The sequence below is a fragment of the Rhipicephalus sanguineus genome, unplaced genomic scaffold (assembly GCF_013339695.2).
Source record: "Rhipicephalus sanguineus isolate Rsan-2018 unplaced genomic scaffold, BIME_Rsan_1.4 Seq484, whole genome shotgun sequence".
NCBI classification, from domain to species: Eukaryota; Metazoa; Arthropoda; class Arachnida; order Ixodida; family Ixodidae; genus Rhipicephalus; species Rhipicephalus sanguineus.
The window spans coordinates 732,899-754,890 of record NW_023615352.1 but is presented as its reverse complement, the minus strand read 5'-3'; positions in this window follow the sequence as shown (position 1 = coordinate 754,890).

Genomic DNA, 21,992 nt, shown 5'->3' with positions numbered 1-21,992 from the left:
CAACCATTCAGAATTTAAAATGGCAGGTGCTCCTGTTGCGGCCTCAGTACCGATGTAAATTCACAACAAATTTTCATTGAATTTAGTAAAGGAAGAAAGGATAAAGGAAGCTACGCTAGTGTTGCGCACCTAACCGCGTAACATTCTGCACGTCTTAATCAATTTAGGCAGAACAGTTACAAAAAAATTACACCATTTCCCGTTAAAGGGGACCATGAGGCGATGCGAAGCCGGAGCACTTGACCGATCGCGTTTCGTTGGCGTTCGTTGGGCATGCTACCGACATCTCGTCGTGGAACGCGAAGAGGGACGCTATGCGCGTCGTATCTTCCATCTAACCTGGCCGTTAATTCTCACAGGGCGAGCGGGGAACGCGGTCGACAGGTGGGCGAGAGGGGGCAGCGTAGGAAGGAGGAGAAGGGAGGGGACGCGCATGCGCTCGAGCTCATCGCGGCGTTGCGCAGGAGAGAATTTCGGCATGTCTAGCCCGCGTTTCAGAGGAAGAGTGGAAAGGGGGAGGGGAGAGGTGTATGGGAGAGGGGGAGGGGAGAAGGAAAGTGGAGAGGGGAAGGGGAGAGGGTGAGTGGAGAGGAGGTGTGTGGAGAGGGTATGCGCATGCGCAGTAAGGGTGGTCACGCCGCACACCACCACCACCACCATTACCGGATTGAGCTCCGCCTTAAAGGCCAACTCCGGCGATTTTTTGGCCATGTCAAAGTAATGGTGCTTTTATGTTCCTGAGAAGCTCCTGTTACGGGCCCGATAGCAGAAATACTCGGCAAATTGGAGAATAATTTTAAATAAGCAAAAAAGCGCAACACCGAAACCGAAAGCCAACCGAGTGCACTGTGTACGTATGACGTAGACGTTGTTACGAACGAACCGGAAGTCGTGCAAGGCACGCCGGCGCGGAGTATGAAAACTGTGACAGCCGGGACGACCAGCGAAGCGCCGGCCAAACCAACGCTGTCTGTCGCCTTGTGCACAGCAGACGCTCGAGCGCTGTAGCGGCCGAAGCGCCGAAGTTAGCGGTGCCCTCGGCTGCGTCACTTCCGCCGCCTTCCCAATACTGACGTCACAGACGAAATGTTGCCAATAATTGTGGGAAGCCAGGAGGGCGTTTGCAAACAGTCTTTAAAATTCATTTGCAAACAATCTGCGCATGTCTCAAGCCTGTAATTTGGCATAAATGACGGAAACGTGCAAAGGAACGTACCCAGAGAATTTCATTGAGATCCATCGACCTCGAAAAATCGCCGGAGTTGGCCTTTAAGATACTTCGCATCTAAAAACTACTTACCAAAAAAATGCTTGGATAACTATGGTGCATCCGTTTGCTCCACTTTTGCGGTGACTACCCAAGCGAAAAAACAAAACAAGCTCGACAGAAGGTAGGCCCGACGTCCCTGACCGATCAAAAAATTCCAAGGTCCCTTGTGTATTCACCTAAGACGATTCGATGGCGAAAGCCATCTCTTTTTCTTCTCACTCGATGTATTAGAGAGCCTACGTGAACGGCCGGTCATGTAGGCTCCCTAGATGTATTTATCCTGCCCCGCCACCCTCCGAAAGCTTTGTGCACCTAGCTAGCGTGGTGTCGCACTGCCTCCACGATCGGAGGCACATCACCTGGTTTTGCACTGCCTCCGTGATCAGCCCACCTTTTACCAAGCTACAATGTCACGTGATGACGGTGTAGGCTTATGCCACAGGAGCGAAGGAACGAGACGGCTGAACCAGAATCGACGCCAGCAGGGAACACGAGCCGTGGCTTCAGGTGCCACTGCGAAGCGCCGTCTTTATTTTCTTCTGTTGAGGTCCCGCGCTCTCCGGTTTCTGTTCGCCGCCCAAAGGAGGGCGCTACAACGGCAATATGTGACGTCACAATTTTTCGCAATCTGTGACGTCATCACGTGATCATGATATTTTGCACCACTCGTCCCCGACGCCGCAGGATGCGAGACGCAGACAGTCAAATTTCGTGTTTAGTGAGGCATATAAGGCTTTCGCCTTAAAAATGGCCGGCCCGACATCGGCAAGATAGCTCGGGCCGATGTCGCTTTAAGAGCGAAGCTGTTCAGCAAATCGTTCCTTGTTCACCGCGTACCAAAAAGCTATCTTCGTCATAAATCTTCATCATAAATGGGTATGCGCCACAGAAATTGGGTAACTCTCACTACTGACCACTGGTTCACTAAAAATCAAGAAGCCTATCGTCATCAAAAGGGTATGTGCTACTGTGCGGCCTATCACAACCCTATCATCATCATAAACGGGTATGTGCCACTGAAATTGGGCAAATCCCACTATACGCAACTTCCACTAAAAAGGAAGAAGGCAACAGTTAGCTCAAGAAATGGCTGCGAAGCGACGGCGGCGAGCCGAAGACCCCGAGTACGTACAAGGAGAAAATACTAGGGAACGGGAAAGGCAACGGCGGTCGCGAGAAGACCCCGAAGTGACGGAAGGCCTACGCCACCGACGACATCCCCTTAGATCTATGAGAGGTGTGAACGCTTTGTTTCAGCGCGAGGTTCTGTCTCTGGAGTTTGGACATCAGCGTCGTATCTGTGACTGTCTGTGGTTTAACTCGAACCTCTGTGCGCTGAGAATCAATGTAGAAACAACCTAGCATCACCTAGCTAAAATCTAGCTGCGATATAGAAGCAACCTAGAAACAACCCGCATCAGCTAGCTAAGGCATAGAAACAACCTGGAAGCAAACAGATTAGTCTTCAGAATCATCCAGTTTCGCTGTTTGAAGCCTTGCGCGGCTTAGTGCAAGCTTCGCCAGCTTTTGTATTTCTTTTTTTGCAAGTGGCCGGGCTTTTTGCCGACCATCATCAAGGGGTCGGCAAACGGCGTACGGGCCGACGTCGTGGTGCCCGGCTTACTTGTCAGGCCCAACCTCGGGCTACACGCGATGCAAGCACCTGCCGACGATGGCAGAAGCACAGCCAATGATCTTTTGTCATTATTACCCGCTAAATATCTTGAATTTAATTAATTATTAAAATGATATATTATTTCAAGTGCGGCGAAGGCCACCGTTTTGTATATAAATAATAGTCGATCCAATTTGGCTTTCTTTTTTCACGCGACGATTGAAACAAACGATAGGAATTAAGAGCATTTATGGGAAGTAAAATTAATTGAAATATATTTTTCGAACAAGTAATCTTATTTAAACAGTCAGAAACAACCAGAGGCGCAGCCAGAAATTTTTTTCGGGGGGGGGGGGAGGTTCAACCATACTTTATGTATGTTCGTGCGTGCGTTTGTATGTGTGCGTGTATATATACGCAAGCAAAACTGAAAAATTTCTGGGGGGGGGGGGTTGAACCCCCCCCCAACCCCCCCCCTTGGCTACGCTCCTGGAAACAACTAACCCCACTTGCAATCTACTGCTGACATTGCGGCCCCAAAATTGGTAAATGCTACTGTGCTGATATGCTCCAAGAAATATTGGAACACACATTCAGGGGCACCGACAACTTCAAAATCAGGCGGCTTACAAATATAATTTTAAACATCTCAGTTTACTTTCGAAAGACATCAATCAGCGAATGTATCGTCTTTACTGACGCGCCACACGCGGTTTCTTCAAGAAGGCTCCTCGTTGCTGTCGCGTCCGTTGCGGCAATAGCCCCTGTCGCTTGTCCGAATGAGGCGAACTTTGACGATTTTGCCTATGGTAGACAGCAATGTATCCCGCAAGTTGCTTCGAATGGGCACTGGAACAATTATCCATGCAATGAAACAAAGTATAAACTGTTAGTAAAGATAAGAATACAAAAAAACATGCACTTTTTAACTAACAACATAAGCATGTATTGTAACAATGTCAAAAGGTCAAGAGAACTCAATAATTCAGCTGTCTACGGGCAAGCCTCATAAAAATATATACTGTAGCTATATTGAGTGAACGAGCGCTGCATTCTCCACGAGGTGTATATACCTGTGTCACATGTGGTGCACATATATTCGCAGAGAAGTGTTGTTTCTAATCAGACTTTACGAAACTTTTCATTATGTTTGAAATCATATTCGACCAAAGTATTTGACGTCTGTTTTTCAAAATTTCGCCTTTCGAGCAAGCGAGCGTTGCGCATAAGGGGGCGGGGTGTAAGGGCGCGCCGCCAGGGAAACACGGAGTCAACGATGCCTCCAAAGATAAGCGCGGTATGCGAATCGTTTTCACGTGTGGCAGAAGAGAACGGTGTCTTTTGCTCGAAAGTGTCAGTTAAGAACAACAAACGCGGCCGCCGAAGTACTTGAGTTTGTGTTCGACGCAATTCGAGAAAACGACAAGCTCTCGTAGGCGCACACAGTGATGAATGCGCAGCAAGATCGCCGAGCCGAAGCGGGTATCGAATTTCTTCCCCACGCTCCCCGGGAAAGGGCGGGAAAGCAACGAGCCTTCCCTCTGTGCGGATAATGGTGCCAACCGTCCCTTCGGCTGCGTTCCGAAGGCTTCAACGGTAGCACCTCGACGATCCAAGGGACGCAAGGCAGAGCTGACTATCAACTGTAGTTTATTGGGTGAAACTCATTAATGCGCACCAACGTGACTGAACACAGCGTTATGCGTACACAACAGATTAACAATAATCCAAAAGAGTAAATTGCGCAGATAACCTGGTGGATAAATTATAAAGCCGATCATATGGGAAAAATTCAGAAACAACGAAAACCAAAGAAAAGCGTGAAAGTGTTAAATGCTTATGCAGTTCATCCAATAAGTATCACCTATTCTAACAGCGTGGTCGACAGTCAGCGCCGCGTTGCGGCTCATTCTTTGCCTTTCGTCTTTGTCGCGCTGTAGTCACAAGAAGGAAGAATAAATTTTTCTTCTCGATTAGCACATGCCGCATTGCCTTTTTGTGAGCGCTGATGAGATTAGGAAGTTTGCGCGTGCATAAAATGGAATGCGCAGGGCCGTGAAAATTGGAGATGATTGGCAGTGGTCTTCGTCCAGCAATGGGCATATAACAGGCGGATGATCATGATAATTTATCAGATTGAACAAATCCTAAAAGTGTATGTGCGGCCAATAGTAGCGCGTCTCCTTGGCCGAATTCACGATACGGATTTCACATAAGGTGGCACCGAGCAAATGTATAGTGTTTTACTGGTTCGAAGTTACGATTAGCGATATTAAAGCGTGGAAAAGGGGGAGCCGAGGTAATAATGAAGGGAAGTGTCGAAGGTAGAACCACGCATGTTATACAACGCGGTTTTCAAAACATGGTCTGGTTTCTGAACATGCCTTTTGCAGCTACTGCCACCGAAATTCACTGATATTTATATAAAAACATATAGCTCGATTTCCAATCAGTCAACGGCCTATTTCTTACCCCTGGTAACAAAACTCGTGGTTTTCCCATGATCTTGAAATAAAACATGAGTTGAAAAGAAAATGAAATAAAGAAAACGTCAAGATACAAATCTTGGGAAGCTTATGGGTGCAGAATGTGAAGCCGTTTGAGCAGTATTGTCTGGCGTCTTTAAGTCAATAGCACATTGTAGAAGTTTATTGTGCCGAATTGATTGAGCGTTGCGAACACATTCACGAACCATAACAGGCTCTTGTTTATCCGAACTGGAGCTTAACCAGATATAAATGGAACACATTGAGCCTGAACCCGGAACGAAGCAGTATATTTTGCGGTAAGATACCCTGATAACGCTAAATTGCGCTGTCAGCGGCATGAAAATGTGCCTATTGTTTCTATAGTTACAGAAAGAAAGGGCGGAAAAATGCTACAACGCTTACTCACTTGTTGAACTGCCGAGTAAACCATGTTTACCGTGTTTGCCGCTTTCAAAAAGTTTATATTCTTTAGGTATGAAATAAAACAGAAAAGAAATATGGGTAAAGCTATGCTGTATTCAAAAGCTACAACCGGACTGCACTCTGGTTAACCTCCCTGCCTTCTCCCTCTTGTATTCCTCCCACCTAAGCTAAATCAGTTTAGATGGATTACAGCGGCTTTAAATGTGGCAGGATATTGAACCAGAAGAAAAATTCAACATATATTGGCGAGTAAAGTTCCTAAAAAGCCACGAAACAACGCTGAAACATCAACTGATTAATTAACAGCAAGGCAAATAACAGCAGTCATCGGGTAATAATACTTGAGACGTTCACGACCTATCTATCTCGTATAAAAGCAAGCCTAAAGAATCGCCGAAGAAGTGCCTACCGAAGTCTACAAAGTGATGTGTTTGCTCGGGCTGGCCGATGCACTTCACGACTCTATCATTCCTGTGCCCAACCCCACTCACGATTCGACAAGAAGTCACGCGCGGATAAGGAAACAAAAGCGTACGCCATCTGATCCCAGACACACGTGCACGGCACCTCCTAATTGCTGCAGATAAAGAACCGATACTTCCACCATACCTGAATCAGACCAAAAAGAAAAAAAAAACGAGAAAAAAACCGAAACAAGGTGTGAGGATACAAGCAAATAAACCGCGAATAGCCCACCTATGTGAAAGTTTAGTACTAGACTCACCTTTCTGCATAGTGCCTACTATGTTAGTTTTCTATCAGGGCATCAAAAGACGTTGCTGCCACGCCCAGGACAGGAGGGAGGCTTCATAGATCATTTCATCGTAAGAGGCATCCAGGATTTCTATCAGATGTGCTATACCTCACACTTCGCTACACTGAGACCCCTCGTAGCCGCAATCATGAACAGATCCGATAACAAGTCCGGTCCAGCTGATCACGGTGATGATGATCACGGGCTCACTGATCACGGTGATGATGACCTTTTTGAAGAACTGCCAAGAACCCCTTCTACACGTACACACAGGTTCTTGAAACGTGCGTGCGTTGTCCGTCATAACGGACAAGTATAAGCATAACAACAGTAGCGCAACTGTAAGAACTGCAACTGTGACTGTAACATACGTGCAGTGCGCCTGCGCGTGCCACTCGGCTGCGTACCATATATCTAGGGAAACTTTCCTCAATGAAGAAGCTTAGTTGCGAGTAATGCCTGTCCTGTGCATGTGTGTCCCTTCTTTGTCCGGTTTGAATTCGCGCTATCCAGCATTGAAGAATATAAGCACTACATGTCAGCTTACCGCGTCTGGTGTTGGTAACACCCATGTTGCTGTTGGCATCGTTACGCAACTATAAACAACTGGTTATATATTACATATGCGACTCTTCAACATATCAGTGTGTGTACACCACTTCCACATTTCTCTAGCGTCAAGGCGTAACGTTTCGCTCAATGCGCAAATTACGCCGCAGTCACCATTCAGCGCATACTTCTGATGACATCGATTCCCACCGTACGTGGGATCTGCCGAATTTTTTGTAGGCCCCTTGCTGTAGCTGAGTTTTTTTTTCTGTCAAAAAGCACCAGGGTTTCAAGAAAGCCCAGTTCGCGGTGAGGTGGAAGCACCGGTACAGTCCCTGAAGCAGCAAAAAGATGACTACATCCCAGACCACTTGTGAAAGAACGGTTGTGTTGTCTTACAGCGGCTTCCAGGCAGCACTTCCAACCACCTGGAAAGTTCGGTTACATATTCATGTACTGCTTCACTTCTCGTATACCACGCTCAGCAAGGCCATTAGCAGCTGGGTGGTATGGCGAGCAAAACTTGATTGTCATTCCGTAATTGTTCGCCCATTTTGAAAGCTTTGTGCTACGGAAAGCCGGACCATCGTCGCAAAGTAATGTCTTCGTTTTCCGAAAACTCTCTGGCTTCAATAGAGCCATGACGCTGTTGACGTCTTCCTTTCCTGTCCTGGCCATAACCATCCTCGTGCATTCATCGATAGCGAGCAGGAAAGCTTGCGTTTTCCTAACCCCTTCCCCTTTCTTTTTGACCTCCGCGAAGTCGAAGCGAACAACGTCGAATGGGACACTCGAGTGCTCTGCTGTTATCATTGCATTCGTGGACTGCTTTTACTTGACTTTGTTCGTTTGGCACTCGCGGCATGTGCGGGTGTAGGTCCTGATGTCATTTTTGATACCTGGCCACGTAAATCTTTTCAGCAGTTTGCCGTACGTGCGCCAAAATCCGTCATGTCCGCCTGATTCTGGGGCGTCGTGGTAAAGATGCATAATCTTCGCAATCATTGTTGGTGGGACACGATATTTTTGAACTTCATTTCTTCGGTACCTTCCCACAGCTTTCTGTGATTAATCTGCAGAGAGTTGTCAACTGCAGTTGGTATCAGAAGCCCGGACCTTGCATCCACATCAGTGAGTAGAGGACCTGGACGATGTGACACGACCAAATCAAAATCGTGCAGGCAATTTACATACCTAGCGATGCGGCCTCTTGGTTGTATCATACCTAGAAGGTGAGTCAATGCTCGATAGTTTGTAAAGAAGGTAAATATTGCACCCTCTACGTGTGTTCGAAAATACTGCACATCTTTCAATACGGCCAGCGTTTCCCTTTCTGTGGTCGAGTAGTTAACTTCAGCAGGCGTCAGTGTACAGCTGTAATACCCTACTACGTAATGCTTTTGGTGATTTAAGTCTGATAGTTTCTGGTAAAGGACTGCTCCAGTCGCATAATGTGACGCATCTGTATTGAGCACATAAGTCGGCAAACTCACTCATGAGTCGACTCACTCAGACTCCCTCAGCCTCAGATCGGGCCGTGAGTCTGAGTCTAAGTGAATACGGGTGAGTAATATTTGGGTGAGTTTTAGTCTGAGTGAGTCCGGCTGAGGAGAAATTTAGTCAGTCTGAGTCTGTGTGAGTCCGGTTGAGGAAAATATTCGTGAGTCTGAGTCCGAGTGAACCTTCTATTCCACCTTCTTCTCATCTTCATCATTACTATAGGTCTTATATTGGCTTACGTTTATGCTCAAATCTAATCACAAATGTCAACGCACGGGCGTTCATGCGCCACCTCAATATTTATTGATCAAAGGGGTGAATTGGGGGGGGGGGGTGCCATTATCCTTCCCCGCAAACTCTTGATAAAATATGTTATGTGAGTCGTTGTGATGAGTGAAGTGCGCGTACGAATTGTGCGCCTTTGAAAAGTGCGCGTCATAAAAAAAAACGACAAGGAGTGCGCGCGCGGAGATTAGAACAGTGCTGAATGGGAGACAACGGCGACGAATACCTTCACGAGGGCGCGAGGCGCAAGGGTTAGACGGACAAGTGGCCCAACAAGAAAACAACACGGATCATCTCAGGGGCCAATCACTTGCCAACACCGAGATCCAGCAGTCTCCAATGAGGAGTGGACAAGTGTGCCCGAGGGCAGAAATACCCTGGCCTCAGAGGGTTCCGAGGGGAGTTCGGGGATACGTGGCGAAGAGGAGGTTGTCACCAGACCGGGCGCTGAAGACGGGCAGTCGGACACGAGCATCCAGGGCTTAAACCGGCCGGAGCCTCCTGCCGCCTCGCTCCTGTGCGACGAGACCTTAACCATGGTACTCGAACACTACCTCAAGGCCTGCGGACTTCGGTTCCGACAGGCAAGCAGCAGCAGTTGGGCTACGGGCCCGAGCTGTGCACCCCAGTGTCTGGGCCTGCTCCTCCGGGCATCTCAAAAGGTCGCCCAGTAGCCACTTTTCCACATCGCAGCCAGCCAGCCCACGTCCACTCCACGAGCGGGAGCCACAGCGTTCGGTTTCTCAAACGTCAGCCAGCATAAACGACATGGTGAGACTGACCACCAGTTACTCCGCCGCTCGTCCGCGATGAACTGTAAAGCTTAGTTTGAGTTCCTGAACTTTCATTTATCTTGTCGTTAGGAGTGTTTTATTGTGTGCATTGACTCTTTTTGTAAAATGTTTAATTTTATGTAGATAGATAGTTGTTTCGCTTTATTTGTTTATTAATGTTTTGTGTGGTTTCTAAACAAACGGCCTTGTCCTTATTAAAACTCTCGGAGGTTCAGCCACAGAGAGCTATTACCAACAATAAGAAGAACCTGCATCACAGTCGTGTATCTCATAAAAATGTCCTTACTGGGTTGAAACTACTAACTCATATTTGAAGGTAAAAGATCAAAAAGCGTATCGTAGAGCACCGATTATGTGAGATATTGGCGTTAAACAGCATTGTCACCATGTTCGAGAAAGCTATGTTACGCTAAAGGACTCATGCGTCGACTCTGAGTCTGAGTGAGTCCCGCTGAGTAATATGTTGGTGAATCTGAGTCCGAGTGAGTGCGGCTGAGAAAAAGTTTAGTGAGTCTCTCTCCGTTGACTCTTCAGGCACAGATCGCTTCAAATATGTCCGCAGTTTTCTGCAGAACCGCGGAATCAGTAGGATTCGTCGGCCATTAAGGGCGAAAACCCCTCAAGTAAGGGCCCCATGTTACAACGCGCTTGCTCGCCTGTTGAGTGCTCTTTTGGACATTGTAACTATGCAGTCCTATGTACATTTTCATATCTTTTTATTAGAAAGATAATACCGATCTCTTTCTTTTACATATTGTAGGCCATATACAAAAGTATGGCTGCAGTAGCTATCAAATCACGTGGCAGTTGGAGGCAGAGAATGAATCATGGGCTGGAATGCAATGCTCGCAAGATTTGCGAGCATTGCATTCCAGCTTTCAATTGTTAAATGATAATAGATGATGAAGAAGTGAGTCCTAGATCGCAGTGACAAAACATTGTGGCTGTGCGAGCTACGGGTGCAGTTAGGTTGAACGAGATTAGTTTTTATCTGAGCGAGTACAGCTTGGAGATTTAATTAAGTCGTACAGGAACTTCAATCTTTTGTACTGGCGACATGTTGCGATAGTGATCAAGTTGAGATTTGAGAGCTTAGAGGGAGGTGTGTGGTAAGCTATAACAATGTAAAATGCCTCTTCGATGCCGAAACGTGCAGTCAGCCACAGCGGGACCCGCAGCTTTATGAAAAGAAACAGCGGTGGTTCCCGCAGAAGAGCCATGAACAAAAACCCTGCTGGCACACATCAGCCGTATGCTTGAAAGAAAACAATAGGCGCTTGAGCACTGTAGCAGTGGCAAAAAATTCACCGACGATTACGATACTGCCTAATGCGAATTCTGAGCGCAGCTTCGTGTTGGGACAGCGCCAACTGTGTTTGAAATTTTGGCTATCCGCAGTCGTAACAATGTAACATTTGTTACATATTGCCACAGAAACTGCCAGCGCTCGAGTGATACGCACACCACTCTGTGCATCGCAGGCGTCGTGAACCATACGAAACGCCGACAGTCCCGCTAGGACAAGCGAAGCTAGTCGCAGTGCACCTTACAGCCCTGCATGCGCACGGGCTCCAACCGAAGGGCCACTGCCCGTAAGGGAGAGAGAAAGCGAGGCTAGAGGCCAGTGGGTCGTGATATCGAGAGACTCCGCGTTTGCTCTTTTTCGTCCCCACCGACGCCAGCCAATGGTAACGCCACTCAACGCAGGAACACTCCCCTAAGAGCTGCGCCCTAAAACCATGTTGGTTATAAGGTTTCTGGGCAATGGGTGCGGAACTCAGTTACTCTGTCGAGGGCTCCACTGGCCTTCGCAGCTCGTTGGTCGTGGCCGAGAAGAGCTGGCTGACTCCCCCGATCCTTGCTGGCAACCTGTGTCTCCCACTGCCGTCTTTGAGGTGTCTTCTAAAGATAAGAAGTTGATGTTATGAGGCACTTATTCGCATTCCCACGTAATGTGCCCATGGGTTGGCCGTACCCCCCACCAGGGACATGTTTTATTGGCTTATACTGTGTAAAGAACACCAGATGGTCGAAATTTCCGGAGCCCTCCACTACGGCGTCTCTCATAATCATATCGTGGTTTTGGGACGTAAAACCCCACATATTATTATTGGCTTATACTGTGGAATTTATGTGGTGTTTCCTTCGCAGCTAAGGGTCCGTGTTGGTTTGTATTCGGCGCCAATCTCGTGCATTTTTCCCGGAAGATCAGGATGTCGACAGCTGTATTTATGTCATTCTGCTCGTTCGTATTGGAGGATGTCGCGTAGAGTTGTGGGGGTTGCTCTAGTGTTGAGACCAGTGCTCAGATGCCTATTTGCTCGGGCTACCAAATTATTGATTATGAATTGAATAGCCATTTCCCTTGGATCTGGAATCACGACGATGGTATCACGACGAAGGTATCACGACGATGTGCCTCAGCAATGCATTGAACAAATCTTGTGCCTACCTAAAGAAGCATAGCTTCCAGAACCAGATTTCTCGCCTGAAGGAATCTGGCTATCCAGATCATGTTTTAGTGTCTGTCGCAGAGAAGCAGTTAAAAAGAAGTCGTGGAACTTCAAGCCAGTGTAACGCGCATGGCCGCGTACCGCCAGAAACGAGATGCACCGCTGTAATACCCTATGTTCACCAGCTGTCCCATAATCTAAAGAAGGTGGCACTTCGCGATAGCGTTAGGGTAGTCTTTTCAGTGCCCGGTAAGCTCGGGAAACTGTGCGCCATGACAAATCCAGTTACAGCAGAAAAAGTTGGTTGCACAAAAAAGCATGTAAACAAATTTGTTGATTGTAAGAGTTTTGTAATTTATCGTGTTCCGCTCTCCTGTGGAAAGCAATACGTCGGCCAAACAAGCAAGTGCGTCAATGAGCGGTTAAGGGAGCACCATTACAAATCGAATAGACTGGTGCCTGATGGGTTTCTAGCACTCCACGTTCATGCATGCGGTTGTCGACCATTATTTTAGAACACCGTCATTGTTGGTCAACATAAAGAAGAGATCACCTGTCTGATAGTTGAAGCCGAGCTTATCGATGCGCTCGGTGAGATGTCTGTGGGCAAGCCATCGATAACACTGTCACCAAAGAAGTTGGTTTTTTTGCGCCAGCGTTGATTTACACTTTTATCCCGTCACGATTTTGCTTTGGTGAAGTGTTTTTTTTTGTGCATCATCTGAGTGATCCCACGTGTTCAGCGGTATGCCTGGTTTTGATGGTATATAAGCGGTCTGGTCCTTGAAAATAAACATGTTGTTGCTAGTAGCGCTGTGTGGTGTTCCTATGTGCCTTCTCGTGTCCGTGTTTCCTTCGCGCTGCACCAAAAGCCTTTCACATGTGTAACCAACAAGCCCCCGTTGTAACCCTCATCAGCAATTAGTGCATTCTGTCTAAAGAATAGGAATACCCTCGTACGCAAAGCGAGATCTAAGATGTGCGAAAGGAGAAGAACAAAGATAGGAGGAAGTAGGGTGCCTTCATGCGCGCTTTCTATGCTTTAGGGTGAGGAGATCTGCGAAGTCTACTACGGCGGAGCTGCCACGTTTGTGCTCGCGGCTTCTCACTGCTCTACGACAGCACCGCTGAGACATAGCTGAAGGCGCGCGACGCTGACTAAAAGATGGCGGCGCGGCGGCATCACCCCCTTCAAAGAATGGCAGCATCCTAAGGAGGGCGCACGTGTACGCGTGTCTACGAAATATTTAAGCTTTCCTGCCACTCGGTTAGAGACAGTTTCAGCACTATAAGGGCGCTCGTCCAAACGGTGCAGCATTCCTGCATAATCCAGCGGCATTTGTTTCATTAGAGGTTCAGAGGTACTAAAATGACAGTGACTGTTCCCTACCAGCACGTGAGTTAGGACGAGAAATGGCAGCAGTTTTCTTCTGATCTATTACCTAGCTCGCAGAAGTTGCAGGTTAGGCAGCAGGAACTGGTTGATTTTTTTAGTAAGGTGCGAGAACTCGTATCTGATTCTTGCAGGGGCAGCACGGTATAACAAAGCGTGTGACTCCTCGGTAGGCATTATCGACGACAGTCGACGAGCTGACCTCTTCGTGAACATAAGATTGCGAGAAGGTAAACATGCACGACGGGAGAGAGGTGAAAAGTCCTCGAACAGGGGACGTTGCTGGAGCCAACGTGTTCGAAGGCGGATTTGCTTAGTCAGTGCATTGGCTGTCAATGCCGTTGCTGTCTTGACAAAGACAAGTCCACTTGCCGAATCGCTGTCTCCAGCGACACCGCTTGTTCTAGGATTTTTCATCTCTTCAAGCACCCACTTTCCCCCGAGCTTCTGCTTTGAAGAGAGGCAGGGGTTTTACGTTTACATTGCATTGAATGTTGCAGTGCTTTGCTGTTGAATGACGCCACAGTGGCTAGACGCGCGAATGATAACACCAATATGATTACCAGATCCGTGGTGAAAATTGATTTGCTGAAGGTTACGTCACTATCTGCAGGAACATTAGCACTCGTAGCGTGCAGGGCATCGCTGATTAGACATTTTCACTTTGCCCTCGTCAGCGCGTACATGCATGTGCGTTTACGACCATGTAGGTCTGCCAGATGAGCGTTTTTATAATTGGTATCAGTACACCTACCTCTCGTTTTTCTCTGTCCTTTGTCCACTGTCTGACTCATCGTGACTATTGAATAAGAAATGTCGTTGATTACAAAGAGGCTCACTATAACTGAAACGCCACCTCCGAAGGCTAGTGACAAAGGCGAAGGAGCCGAAACAGCTAGAAAAGGTGAAATTGCAGGAATATGGTGACTGGGGGTGAAATTTATAACCGAATCCAATACGAATCAAATAGTGATCGTACCGAAACGAATATGAATACGTATCGAAGTGGTACTTTGTCACCACCTTTTAAATAAGCTAAGACTAAAAAGTTATATATTATTTTATAAATGAACATTATGTATCTCACGATAATGATAGTCGATTGAGGACACATTCACTTCGGCGACACTGCTGTTTAAAGCAAAAATTCCTTTATCGACTGATCAGTAAAGTTTCGATAGTCCCATCGTTGCTTGAGCTGCGTGCATCTTTGTAATTCACTAATTAAGACAACAAAAATGATCCTTCGCTCTTCCGACGTGTTGTTCCTTTGGGGCTTTGCCGTCGGTGCTGATAATTCGAAAAGTACTCGAAAAATATTCGGTAGTTCGAAAATGCGCTACTCGATTCTTTGTTCAAAATTTTCGAACATTCGTACACCTCTAATTGTTCCTGAGCGAAAATTCGTAATACATGCAAATAATAAATGAATAAAAAATAATGGCTGATCCCCCTTTCTTAGAAATCAGTATAACAGGAAAGTGAAACGTGCCTTCACTGGGGTAGTTGAGTGTTTATTGTGCATTCTTTCGCCACAAGGGCGAAGGGATGAATGCTACAGCGGCAAATTGTAATGTCACGCGAAGAACGGCAAGCAGCTATTAACTTGGTGCGCGCTCTAAAGCAGAAAGGACGCACGAAAAGAACATACACAGGACGAGCGCGAACTAACAACTGTCACAATTGTTACTTCTTTGTGTGTGAGCAGCGCGCTCCTTTCGGAAACGCGGCCGCTGCAGCGAGCGAAGTGACCTTCGTGCTCTTTGTAACCTCAACGGAAGCTTGCGTTGGAAGCACATGAGGTACAAACCGCCCCCATTACGAGATAAGCGTGCGCACAGGAGAGAGACCCCCCTGAGAGGTGCGCTCGCGTCGCAACGCGCGGGGCGGCGACCTTTATTAAAGCGCGCCCTCCGCGCTCTTCGCGCCATCTCGCTAGTGCTAACAAGAACACGCTGAAGCAACCGTGCTCTGAGTACTGCCAACGGTAAATGGTGTATATAAATAGCTCACCGTTAGTAAGCGGAATAACATACGCTCTGTGGCCGAGTGGTCTCGCGCTGCGGAAAGAGGGGTTGTAGGTCCGACTCCCGTGAACGGAACTTTTCCTTGTACTTTCTTTCTTTGCCATCCGTTCTTGTATATCTTACAACGTCATATCTGTGACGCAAATACGTCAGTAAAGCCGTGGTGGACCCCCGGCGTAAAATACTTTCCTATTAAAATTTTAAAATAGGCAGCGCACAAAAGGCCAACAAATACGTACACATAAAAAGACGCAAACACAAGCGCTGCCTACTCGAAAATCATGGCTCACCAACTAGCCCATCAGTACATATTAAAATTTTAATTTCGAGCGGGAATTGAATCTAGGATATCTGCGTGACAACCAGGTGTGTGGCGATGAGCGACCTCGCAGACCGGCGAAGTCTCGGTTTTGCGAATGAGAGAGCGAGCCAGACACGATCAGAGGTTCTTTAATCACTGATTCGAACGCTAGCGCGCGCAGGCCCGTGCCAGCGTCACATGCCTCGTGCAAGAGCGAGCGTCTCGGTGGTTTTAGGTGACACGCCGATTGCTGCTGCCGCTACAGGTGTTCCACCACAGAACTACGCCATTGCCTGAAACTGTTTCGGAAAGGAACGATGTACGAATGTCATGCACAGCGAGGAGTCTCCTTAACGCATGTAATTGCGTGGCAGAAGCGTAGAATTGCACCAGAAATCAAAACATGTGAATTGCGCAACGAGTGGTTGGTTTAAAGGCCTCCAGTGACAAAAGCGCACGGGCATAATCGTCGTCATCAGTAACAGGATTAACCAAGGGTGTAGCTCCGTGGGGGCGCGTGTAGCCTTACGGACGCGTAGTCGGTACTTCGCTAATTCGCAAAAGGAAGGATTATGGCGTAGTGGGCACTTCGAAACTACACAACAAAAACTTGCAGTAGGCATTCTAGGATAGTTGGAAACGCCCAATGTTAGGCGCACAGACATTCTTTGGGTCACGGTGTCCACCCAGCAAGCGCACTAACACTTCCAACAGCCGAAAAGGACATTGGGACGCTTCGTTTTCTTATTCCTGCTTCTAAGAAACGTGCAATATGGTTTTCGAGGCGTTTTTTTTTTGTGGTTATGTCATGAAAGTTGTCCTGACCGATATATCGAAATCGCGCGAAGTGACGGTACAATCTCCTACTGCCGTCGCCTTGACACTTCCCACTTTAACCCGGGAGGGCTTTCATAATTAATGAGTTCGTTCCGGGTTGCCTTGTCAATCAACAGCGTGGATTGCGCCTGCAAGGCATAGAGTGTAGCTCTTATGCGTGTGGCCAATACGGTTGAGAAACATTCGGCGGGCTTGCTGGACAGAGGAAAGCGGTGGTGATATCAAGAATCATGACCAAAGGCCGGATCTTTAGGCATTATAGCGGGCAAAATAACGTTCTTCTTCCACATATATGCGGGCAAAAGAACATTTCAGGCCTCCATCATCGTAAATATAGGCGCAATAGTTTTTTGCATAAATTCAAATAATAGCAAACGAAGACGTGTTCGAGCTGGATCTACGACGGGAAAAGACATTATTGTTTATGACTGCACAAGAGCGCCAACAGTTAAACATAGCCGCGCAATAGCCCTTTGTCCCGCACGGCTCCTAGAACACGGTATCACCGTTTATTCTGTACCGTGATGTGTCAAGTGTCCAATGTATGTCAGCACACTCCTGGTGTCTCTTTTGTAGGCATGACTGAGAAATGCAGAGCAGGAGCAGATAGCCAGAATGCTAACAGACAACACGGTAGGGATGCCTCCTATTGGCCAGGTCGAATCGCGTAGAGTAAATTGGTCCCCTAGGGGTGAACAGCTAAAAGAATAAATTACAAACGAAACAAAAGAGACGTGAAGATTGCATTTTCGTAGCCCGACATTGAAAAGAAAGTGAGACAATACAGAGCTAGAGCACAGAAGCTGCAATGACTAAAGGACCACCCTGACGTTTACTATACAGACGTCAGTCTCTATCCAAAACAGCAAGGGCAAGCTCCCGCCTACGCTCTCGCTGTAGTCAACCGGGGCAAACTTGTCAACTCCGCGACTATACTTACCTCATCCTCCAGGTCAGCCGAGGCAACTGCTATCGCCCTCGCCATTCGAATGGTATACCAACAGGGTATCTCTGCCTAGGTGGTTTCAGACTCGCAGGCAGCTTGTCGCATGTACCTCAAGGGCATATTACCAGAAAGGGCCATTCAGCTACTGGGTAGCCAACTCCTCTTTGATCACGGGATATTCTGGTACCCGACCCATACGAGCCAGGATGGCAATGAACTAGTCCATTGCCAAGCTCGAGTACTCAAGTGGTTGCTTGGGCGAGTTGGTACGACATTATTGCGCTGTTGTCTGTGTCCTTCTCTGCCTGGTCCTTCGTCTTTCGCGCTGTTTCCCTCCAATAATCGAGTACTCAGCGGCGGAGCCCCAGTACCACCCGCCACTTAAGAGGACACAGATGATGGGGTGACACGGCGTGGCATTCTAGACAAAGAAAGATTAGATCGCCGTATCAGGGCACCTCCTCAGAAGGACCTCGACAGACACCAAGGGAGCGGTGCCGCCCGCAGACTAACACCTTTCCGAATCTGCATAAGCTTCACGTCATGTGCCCAGAGAGATATCCCAACGCATGCCTGTGGTGCGGAGATATTCCAGCACTCACACACACATAACCTACTGCTGTCCCGAGCGACCGGCTACAGTCGACACAGGAACATACGCACCCAATACACACGTGGTCGTGGGAGGCGCGACTCGCTGAACGGACCCTGGGAAGGCAAGTGACAACCCTAAGTGAGGCCCGCCGAGCCGCTATTAGCCCCGAGAACGAACACTGGCGGCGTGGTAGTCGCAGCGATGTGACGTGGGCAAGGACTCGCTTGCTCCGCGGCCGAGGATCGCCTTTTTCTGCGCCCGCCGCGTACCCGCTCTTTCGCGGTACAGTGGTGATTAGTTCTCATTCTTGCGGTGTAAATCTCCCAAGGGAGAAGGTGGAAGTTTACACTACTTGCGAAAGTTAAGTAAGCTGTAGAAAGTTTGGACAATATAGGTTATAATGGGCAAATTCCCGTCAGAACGGAAGATTCGCTGTGAAATTGGTGATGCACGAGATCAAGACATTCGTTGTTTTCACCGCGTACTCCAAAACCTCTGTGCTAATAAAATTATAACTTCATTACTTCATTACAACTTCATTACAACTTGGCGCAGACGTCAGGGGTAGAAAATGCATCCCGAAGAACTACAAATGAACTTAGGACTTGTTCAATTCACTAACTACATTTTGGTTTATCGTACAAGTTATCTGTGCCTTTGCAGATTATCTAGGTGATTTGACAGAATTGCGCTTTCTGCAACAGAAGACTTTAGGTGAAGCTCTCTATAATAAACAATCACTACATACATCCGGAACATTAAACAAGTAATACTGCCACATACAATGGTTTCGGAAATGCTGAGATGTTAGTATACTTGGATTATGTAAAGATTTCTTCTCAACACTCGCCTGGGATTATGTGGCAGTAAACCCTGATTTGCACGAACTGCTGGTCCGATCAACCGTCGGGTCACAAGCGCTAATGATAAATTCTCGTGGCAGCATTGCTGATAGCAAAACAAACGCCTGAACGTCTGCAAAACAAACGTCTGAATGTCGGAATGAGCATTATGAACTGTTTCGATGGCGCTCTCGGCAAGGTGGCCCACGTATTCATTAAACGTCCTTCGCGTCAATGAGTCAATGAATGGTCTCGCACGTCATGTCCGCATAAATGTTGATGATGCTCAGGGGTATATCGAATAAGCAAAAATAATTTACAAGCTGGCCATCTAAACTGTGTAACAGCGCCGTTGCTGCGATGCTGCACGAAGACACAATCTGACGTACAGCAATAAGTTTCCGCAATTTAACTCAACTTGTTTTTGTAGTGAAACGGAACAATGAAATTATTGCGAGGAAAAACGTCAAACTAAACAACATGATGACAGAGCGAGTACACAAGAAAGAAACACAACGACTGCGGCGGTATTCTCCGGCGAGCGCTTTCGAAATATTTTGCGAAACTCAATACTGCATGCGTTTTTGTAATCGTGCGCGGGGCTTTGCACACCGACAAAAACGCTGCCCGCAGATCGCGGATACGTCCGATCCAAATAACACTTGTGGAGGCGAAGCCATCATATTTTATAAAGGAATCGCTTGTGAACAAAGCAATGTAATAATGTGATTAAAGTGACTTGCGTGCCAAGACCGCGACATGATTGTGAGGAACGTTGGAGATTAATTTTGACCGTCTCGAATTCTTTCACGTGCCCCTGTATCTAAGCAGAGGGATGTTGCTTTTCATACCCATAGGAATGCGGTTGCTGTGATCGGGTCGGTTGCTGTGGGTGGGAGACCCATGCCCGTGGTTAGCAGCGCGACACAACAACAAACCTGATCACCCCTTTCAAAGTGCGCACGAAGGAGCGCGGGGCGAATGTACAGCTTTTTGACGTTTTACTAGCAACGTTAGCGATGCTGTTTTTGTCATTCGTCTGAAGCTTGAGACAGGCAAAATCAAGCGCAAACAGCGGAACAACGTACGACGCAAGCGCATGATATGCCGGCGCGTCACAGCGGGCGTCGAAGAGTGCGTGCCGTGACGTTATTGAGGCCTACCGCCAGGCGGCGCCACCCCAACTTCTGGGGGCTAATAGCCAGTGGAGGCTTAAAGAAGGGCCCCACCCACAATGAACAACTTTTTTTTTTAAAATAAATGTTCCCTCTCACGCTCGCATTGTGGTTTCTTCTTTTCCTCTTCACTCTCATCTTATCTGACAGCTCTCCGCGGTTTCGCATTCTCCAACCACTCGCGCCATGTCAGCGCGGCGGCGTATGCTGGCCGGCGAGTCCCGCTTCTCTGCTGCTACTGGTTGTTTCCCGGAAGTTGGTTCAGCTAGAGGACTAGGTTGAACTCATAGAGTTCCGAACACTCAATGTTGCCCGGTAACATGAATAACGGTATTAAACTGCACTCGAAAGCAAAACTTGAGGCTTAATAGGTTTCTTATGGACGTCGATTTTGAAAATAGGCATTTAGAGGCATTATAGGCATTTAGGCACAAACGCGCAAAATAGGCGTTTATAGGCACTAAAGCAATACAAAAGTCCCCCTTAACCTCTAATTCATGCTCATATATCAATGTGGGGCGATAGGAACGCAAGGAACAAAATATGCATTTGCCTAAAATCCGGTCTGTACTCATGGCTGTCGAAACATATAGAACGCGCAGATGACGTTAGTTGTGAAGAACGTACGCTTGATTGTCAAAATCAGGGAAGGCCACCACAGTCGCTAGTTTCTGCATATCTTGGTTTCATATTTCCGCTGAGCGACCACGAACAGGGAGCTCCTCGTGTGGCACTCATGTATTGACAATGCATAGAACTGCGCATGCTTGCAGGTAGTCTTACTTCTTTTCCCTCCTGCTCTTCGTACTAAATCTGCTAATCTACAAAAACTTGAAACAGCTGGACGGAACTCAATGTGTAAGGTAGAGCGCTCACACTTGCGATTGGGTCTCTACTTGGAGACTTTCGTAATGCACCCTATTGCGTTATCCGGACAGATTGCAACACGGCCGCGCAATGCTTGAGGATGGCGTCATGTTTTCGACGAGAAAGATACCTATTCTCACACGTGATCTACACTGTTATCTAATCGAAGTATGATATCCAATTGTATCTAATGTGAAGGGCGCGTTTCGGTAGCGCGATTTACATGAGCTAATTGCAACAGCGATAATCTCATGTCGCCTTTGCGTACACTGTCGCCCTGGTGCATTGTTTGAGGGGAGCAACGCATGCATATCTACAGCAGGTCCACTCACCCTCCTAAGCGATTACGACGTGTGATCGTGGCCAAGCCAATATAAAAACACCGTTCGTTTTACGGGTCGCTCATTCTGTCGTGCAAAGCGCTGCGACTTCCAGTGGTGGGAGCATAACGACGGACGAGGTGCAGTATACGTGTAAGTTCTGAGGACGCTATACTACTCTTCTGGACATTACGCAGTGCATGGCGTGAAGCGCTGGCATAATATCTTAATAGTAATAATCGTTGGGGTTTTATGTCTCAAAACCACTCTGGTTATGACAGACGCCGTAGTGGAGGGTTCCGGCAATTACGTCCACCTGATTCCTTTAAGGAACGAATGGATGCGCGCAAACCATAGACAAGGACGCAGAAGACACGAACAAGCGCAAACTTTCAACTAACTAACAAAAGAAAAGTTAGTTGAAAGTTTGCGCTCGACCGTGTCTTCTGCGTCCTTGCCTATAGTTTGCGCCCATCCGTTTGTTCCTTGCAAGTATGAACCAACTTGTCCAGCAGCATGTTTTACACGAAGGGGTCCATTAACATGCCCATAAATCT